The sequence below is a fragment of the Strix uralensis genome, chromosome 3 (assembly GCF_047716275.1).
Source record: "Strix uralensis isolate ZFMK-TIS-50842 chromosome 3, bStrUra1, whole genome shotgun sequence".
NCBI classification, from domain to species: Eukaryota; Metazoa; Chordata; class Aves; order Strigiformes; family Strigidae; genus Strix; species Strix uralensis.
This window is the reverse complement of record NC_133974.1, coordinates 38,882,547-38,890,478: the sequence shown is the minus strand read 5'-3', so window position 1 is coordinate 38,890,478 and position 7,932 is coordinate 38,882,547.

The window sequence follows — 7,932 nt, the reverse complement described above, 5'->3', positions numbered from 1 at the left end:
ATGCATTATGTGGAGCAGAAGTAAAAAACCTGCTTTTGTTGCAATGGGTTGACATTATTTCAGGTGCAATGTTAAATGCAAATTATAGAATATATTATTTTGCTTACAAGATGGTCTTTGTATAAACACAATAATGTGAAAATAAGGAAAAGGATTATTTTGACAGCTTAAATGACTTAATTACTGTTTCTTTTTGAAAAGTTAATATCTTTTAATATTTTCTGCTTTTGATGAGGCAGTTTTTATCATGTTCCTTTTTGCTAAACTAGCATTTCTCCAACCTCAGATATGGCTCCTATTACAGTTACGATAAACTTAATTATAGAAAGGGAATAACTCTGCTGGGTCAGAATGGATTTAAAGTTACAGAAGCTGCTTGACTAAATTTCAATGCTGATTCTACAAACAGCTCCATATGTTACATTTCTGTTCCTAGCTGAAGCCCATGAAGTGAGCTGCACTCCAAACTGGCCACCATCTATAGAGAGACAGAAAGATCAGCCCTGTAATAGCATATGTATCAACTAAAATAGTTCTACTTGCTTGATATTCAGTGTAAGAGTAACAGAAATATAGATCCTTGGGATAATGCACTGCTTATTTCTTACTCCAGGAGAAAATTATACTTTAGGGAAACAGGTAATAAATAAGAAAGGACTACAGTTTTGTATCCTGCTTTGTTCTTCTGGAAGGCACTGATTTCCATTCAAGCAGAGTTAGTGCTGAGCTCTTTTAACCCATTACTGTCCCTTACCAGTTTCTCCCTTCCATTTCTGGGAGCCTGATTAAAGCTGTTCAACAGATTGCATTGCTTAGATCACAACATTTTATTACTGGTGTTGTTCCTTTTTGGTACTTTGGTATCCTAAATGTGTCTACAACTTTCATGGCTCTCTGAATACTTCCCTTACGGACAAAGTAGCTCTTCAGCTGTTAAAAATCTTCTGTGACAATATATAGAGCATCCTGGAGGTGCCCAATGCTTTTCTTTAATTCACCATGAAGAGCAGCCTCTAGACAGTGTAACAAATGCATTAAGTATTAATGTTTTACAGTAATCAACAGATTTATGAACCCAGCTGGATCAGTTTTTGTTATTATCAGCATTTCTCACAGGATAGCTTCAAAACTTACATTTTGAATGAGTTGACAGCTATTACCTTGTGCAATTTTTTTTTCTTCTTTCATTTTTATCTAAATCCTTTATAAGGAGTATTGGGATTTATGTGTTTATCTTACGATAGAGAATTAAAATGTTGATATAATTGGGCATGGTGGATAGATCTAATGGGAAACAAAAAAAGTATTCTGATGTAAAATGGCTTGTGAAGGGATCACAGCTGTAGTACTTTGTCAGCCCCATTTGCTTACCTGCATGTAGAAAGTCTGACTAGCATTAGTGTATATGATTATATTATAAGCTGTATATATGTACATATAAACTATGCACAAACACTATAAATACCTACTGCTGCATGATTTTAGTACACATGTTGGTAAAAAAGACCAATTAGACATGTTACAGAGTCACAGACTTGAACTTTTTCCAGCAGCTGTAGTCTTACAGGGAGGCTGTCATGTCCCCCAGGAGGCAAAGGACAGCAAAGGAACACATACCTCTCTCCCTGCTTGGCATGGGCAGCTGTTGATAGCCTGACTTCCTTATTCAGAAGCATTAATCTTTTCAGTACTCCTCTTGCAGCATGAGAGATGCATTGGGAGTATTCTCTCTTGTGTTGAGAGAAGAAATTACCTTCCTACCAGTTTTTCAGGTGCATGAGGCAGATGCCTAGTGTTTCAGCTATATTGTTATAGGCATTGCTGTGCTCGCTGTCCATAGGTAAATACTGACAAGTGCCAGGTAAGCGTGCTATAGAATGAATCACTGCCTTTAGAGTGACCAAGCACTCTGTTGAAGGTAACAGGATGACATTGGTTCATATGCTTTCAGGAAAAACTCCTGAAAACATTTTTATGGACTTTCATTACATACTTACATTTTGGGATCTGAGAAAAGAAATCATAGATGAAGTATCTGAGTTCACTGCAAAATTTTCTTTCTGCTTCCTTGGCTGATGGAAGAATAATAGTTTTGTTTATCTTCTGCCATCCTAGGCAGCTGGTAATTCCTATTCTCCTTTTTTCTCTAGATTGTTTTTTCCTTCTGCAGGACAGATTGGAACCACAAACCTAATCTCCTGCTTTATATCCTATGCAGCCACTTACAGGTGTGTGCATAGTGTCACCTTACCAAAATGGCAGTGTTTTACAGAGATATAAATTAGAAGGTACAAGCAGTACAAGCAATATAAAGAGAAGACAGGAGATAATCAAGTCCCAGGGAGAGAGAGAAACTATGTTTCAGTCTTATACCATCTGGACACAACTTTTCGTGAGTGCTTATGAGTTTAAAATATCTGTAGGTGCTGAGGCATCTGAAGGTTCAGCGGCATATGCCATTTTTATGTGAGGAGCAGCTGAGTCCCGGATCAGAGATTTACTAGCTGTTAAAGGGAGATACTCCTTAAGAGACTGGAGCAGACAGATTAAGCTGCTTACTTCTCAGAAGCTGCCTTTATAAAAGAAGTTTTCTGTTATTTTCTTCCCCACCAGCCTGTCCTTTACATAAAGCTATGCCAGCTTTGGTGTTTGGCTGTGTTTGAGGACAGGGGAACTGTGGCTGTGCAAGGATATTGCCCGTACTGGTAATACAGAGCTTTTAGTTGGAAGGAGTTGAGAAAAAGATGGCTGTAATCTGCTCAGGCTGAAAAAGGCTGAGCACAAAGCTTTAATTCATGTAAAAAGCAGGCTCCAGAAAGAAAATGACCCTGAGGAGGGCTTGTAACAGTAATGTCCTACAGGGTAACCAGTGAATCATCACATCAACTGTATAATATCATTAAATCCCATCTATCTGGACCTGTTTATTAAAAAAAAAAATGTGTATTGTGTCTCATCCCTTTCACAGCTGTGCAACACCAGTCACTTGAAAATTCCTCAGTGGGTCACTAATCTCAGAATACCACCTCTGACTATCTTTTGCCCTAGCCTTGTTTTCACATGCTCTGGTGGGAGGATAGCATAATGCCACTTAGTATAAAGTGTGCCTGCACTGGTAAGAATGTAATAAAGGTTTTGTTGAGCTGCCTTACAGCTGAGCCAAGACATAAGACAATGCTGAGGTGAGACATTGCTGCAAACTCTTTACTAAGGCAACTAGAAGGTAGACAAAAATAATTTCTCACAGGTCAGCTCATTAAGAATGTTACTGAAGTACAGGGAGAAACAGGCTCCTGAGTTACTTTTTTCCTTTCCTTTTCTCTTTTTTTGGGAGCTGAACCAAATTTGCTTAATGAGCTTTGGCATGAAAAATGATCTTTATTTCTTTCTTCCTACTATTTTCTATAAAAATAGAGCTGAGGGAGCAAGGAAGAGTACCTGGCAAACAAATGGGTATGTTCAGAGAGAAACGATCATTAGTGGGGAATAAAAAGTGGCAAAATAACTCTTCCTTCTGTCCCCAACCCCTTCATCAAGATAAACCAAATGTCAGGGCACAGTGGGGCTGGCGGTCAGAGTGGCAGGGGCTCCCCTGGTGTGGGCAGGGTCTCATAGCCAGGGATCCCACCACCCCAGCCAGCAAGCAGGGCAGGCCTCTTAACCATGTCATTGGTGGGTGAGCTGATATCCAGCACTTAGAGCTGAGAGTTGCCTCTGGTCTTTCTGTTTTTTAAAAAACATTTTCATCTGTGAATTTTTCTCACCTAATCTTTTTCTGTACTATTTTGCAGGACAAGGAGTCTGTACTCTTGGTGGTCCTTATTACATTTACACTGTCATTATGTGAAGTGGCTGAAATAGAATTAGTATGGTGAGCCAGCTTGGAGCTTCTCAGCTGTCATAGTGATTTTGAAGTATTTTACCACTTACCTGGAAAATGTTACATACCTCTGCTAAAACATCCGTTTGTGGTCTGGGCAGTATTATGCTATTCCCGTGTTACTGCTGATAAGAACAGTGTCGGAAGGGTGCTGTGAGCTGTGTCACAGGCTACGGTGTGGTCTGCAATATTTTCTTTGTTGGCAAAGCTGACCCACGAAATTCCTGCCTCTTCATCCTATCCTCTGCCTTAGATATTCATTCCCATGTCTGTGCTGCAGTTTTCTCAGTTGGGCAGGTTTGAGACTCTGCTGAAAAAAAGATCTGGTCTGATCTGGGTTTAAAAGAGGAGTATTTCTGAAATCCACATCACTTAAGGACATAGTGTAGATCCAGTGATGTGGATCTACAATATCATCACTGACCTGTGCAAATACCTACCAGCTTGGTAAAAACTTAATCCAATCCTGTATGTAATCTGCCCTCACAGGTTTATTCTGTTTAAAAAAAATTTTAAAAAGTGCCAAGCTGGTAAGACTGTTTTTCAAGAAGTAGCAGCCACATGTTCTGGAAGCAATTTACTGCTGACCAAACCCTCAGGCAGCAATAGCTAGGGAAGATGTATGCATGGTAAAAAAAGACTTTTAAAAATGAAAAATGAATTAATGTCTCTGCATTTTTAACATCTTGAATTTCAAATACTACAGGTTTTATTTTATTTTTTGAAGTACTGAACATTCAGTGAATTGCCACTTACAGATTCTGAGTACGAGTCCTTTTATCTCCCTTCTAAATGATGTCAAATTAAAACAGTCTCGTGTTTGCTAAAAACAGCATCGAAATTACAGCAGAGTGTTACTGCTTCTCATTTGGCACTTCAGGTCAGTCTCCCAGTTCTGCTAGCCTGCCTGAGCCTGAAAACAGTCCTGCTGCCTGCCGGTACCTTGGCAGGAGCTGAGCAGTATTTTGCACAAGGATAGCTGTTCAGATAACCACCAAACAAAACAAATGCAGGAGCGTGTGGACACATTCTGCGTCAGAAGGAGACCTGTACATGACTAAGTGATGATTTCAGTTTTTCAAGGTCTAGAAATAGGATTGCAGATTTGCTGTAGTCCCAGTCAAATAGCTGGATGGAGTCCTCCTACTCCACACAATACCTTCAGGGTAATGGGAGACTTCTTATTTTCTTCCCTATTGGGAAAAGAAGGAGGAAGAATGGTCCGGCTTCTTGGTTCCTTTCTTAGAGGTTTCTCAGCTAAGCGAGGAAAGCATATATTCTCAGATAGGAGGACTTGGGCAAAACTAGGGAAGAACTAATACTTTTCTCCTGGCCAAATTAAATAGAAATCTCACACGCCACCTTCTCTCCCTAATTTTGATTCTACAATATTTGAATAGGCTTGTGATTAGATGAAAGAAATTCACTCTGTCTCTAAATGGTACCATAACTATTTAAACCAGTTAAATAGAAAATGAATGTATTTACTTGCGATAGTCTGAAAAGATTTTTCCCTGGTTCTACTTCAGGAAACTATACAATATTTACTAGAAATTTTAGCTTCTTCAGTTGCATTTTCCCCTCATGTTTTAAAAATAAGACTTTCCAAAATGCTACTAACAAATACATCTTGACTTTTTAAAATTTGGTTTTCCTGAATACCTTCGGAGAAGCAGGATGAAAGAACAAATGTTTCTCGACAGTGTCATCTAGTGGCAAAATACGTACGAGGCCCTTGAGATAGAGCAGCAGCAGCTGAGCTACGCAGGACAGCTGGACAGCCACCTTTACACACTGATTAATGACTGATCCACGGATTTGTTCTTTTTTGGGAGGCCTCCCTGCAGGCGATTTGAGGACTTTTCCCATCCAGAACAGATAAGAGACTACTTCTAGCAGTTTGCACAGTAGATGATGAGGCCATCCACGTTGCTCTGGGGGAAGAGATCTGTGCTTTTAGATCAGTTGCTAAGAAAGATTTGCCCTTTGCACGCCTAAAAATACTGCCTGTGCAATGAAAACATAAAGGGACATCGGTATCTTCCAAGAAAGAAGCGTTCCTTAAGCTAGCCTGACACAGAAAGTCAAACTACATGAGCATAAGGACTATGAATTTGTGTTTCGTGGGAAACTGGTATAGTGAGTGGAGAAGAATGTGGTCTTAGCAGAGATAATAGGAACTATTCAACCACCAGGATATTTTAAATAAGACAGGAAAAAAAAAATCACAATTTTTTTTTCTTTTTCTCTTTTCCAAATAGCTTCACTTGCTTATGTTTGTGCTACTGTGTTCACTACATTCCAAAAATCCAGCCTGATGATGTGGATCATAATCTTGATTTGTCACCTGGCAGCATGAGCTGTATCCTCTCAGCCAGAGGAGGAGAGAGGAGAATGTCTATAGACAGCACACATGGTTGCCCAGCAGCACTGAAGAGTTTAGAATGAATGTTAAGTATAGGAGCTGGCTTGATTCTTGAGGGCAAACTTTAATGAAAAAGAGATACAACTATGAGTGCAGTGAGAAATGCTACAATTGTGTTCCTTGGGCTCCCTTTTCTGGAGGTCTTAGTCTCCGGCCCTAGAACCAGGTCACTGAATTTACTGTCTATTTGGAAAAGACAGCAGAAATGAGCTGAGTGGTTTTTGTACTACTGTTGTTCAATCCATGCTGTCTCACAGGCATTTATGATCTTTTGGCCTGCAGTTCTATTAAAACACCCCTTTGTACCTGCAGTCTGATACTGGGTGTTCACACTGCAGCAACCAGTGCTGGTAGAGGAGACAGAAGTCCACTTCAGTCCTCATACCTGGAAGTAAAGAAAATTAAATAATTAATCAGAAACAATTACATCAAACTTGGGATTACTTTATCAAAACTTACAAATCAGCAGAGTGTATGAAATCCATCAAATATTATGCATCCTCTTTGTGAAACCAGACCAAATCATACAAATGATCATTTCCATCATGACTGCTAATCAATCACTACACCTAATTTTCTTTTCAATAAACTTTGAATAGCATATGAAGATGCAATTTTTTTATAATGGAAAAATGCTCATAAATCTTCAGTATCCTAAAAGGCTATGACCATATTTCTATGGTGATAGGTCATAGAAAAATAGTATTCATGCCCATTGGAATGGCAGTTCATCAATATGCTGCTGCTTGTCTTTTGCTATTAGAATCCTTAGCAGAAACTCAGACAGATGTATCAAAGTTCCTAGAATTAATGTTGAAAGCTATTAATCAAAACCCCCGAAAGCTTTTATTTTTAAAAAATACTCTACACAGTCTATATATTCTGTCTGGAATGCAATGTACATATGCATGATCTTCTCAAAGTGGGCCTAAATGATAGCTGGTAGGTTGGAATTACTCAAGAGAAAAAAATTAATCTTTTTGGTTTTTAAGGGGTTTTTATCCCCTTATAAATTGGCATATCTTTGTTTTACAAATTGCAGAAAAAAAGACTTGACTTATGACTTTTATAGTTTCACTTGCATCTTCATTTGTAATTTCATCATACACTAAACCGAAATTGAATCTCAAAAAACTGAAATATTTACTGTTTCCTGCACAGCCTTTCATTCATAGGTTTCATCACACTTTAGATAGCCTTATTCCCCCCTATTTTGCAGGGGAGTAAATGGTCAGAAACACCTTCATATAAGGGACAATTTAAAGCAGGTAAGTTAAATTCCTGTTTTCAGCAGTCCTAGTTGAGCTTATTCTGATTCTGCATGGAGACAGACCATGCTGGGAGTGAGGAAGGATGAATATTCTCCACACTGCCTGATGCAACATTCAGCACGCCTGAGACTAGCTCAAGAGAACTGTCTTGAGTCCTGAGCCTGCACTCGACATGCTCCGCATGCGAAGAAAACTGCGGTGCTATAGTTTTTGTTGCAGAATTACTTTGCTAGCCCTGTGAGATGTTAACCAAACAATAAATACTGTGGTGTCATCTGAGTCTCAGCAGAGTTTTTAGACTGTAGATGGCACTGCAAGGTAAGTGCAAAGGTGTGTGTAGTAGCTGTGGAGATTTT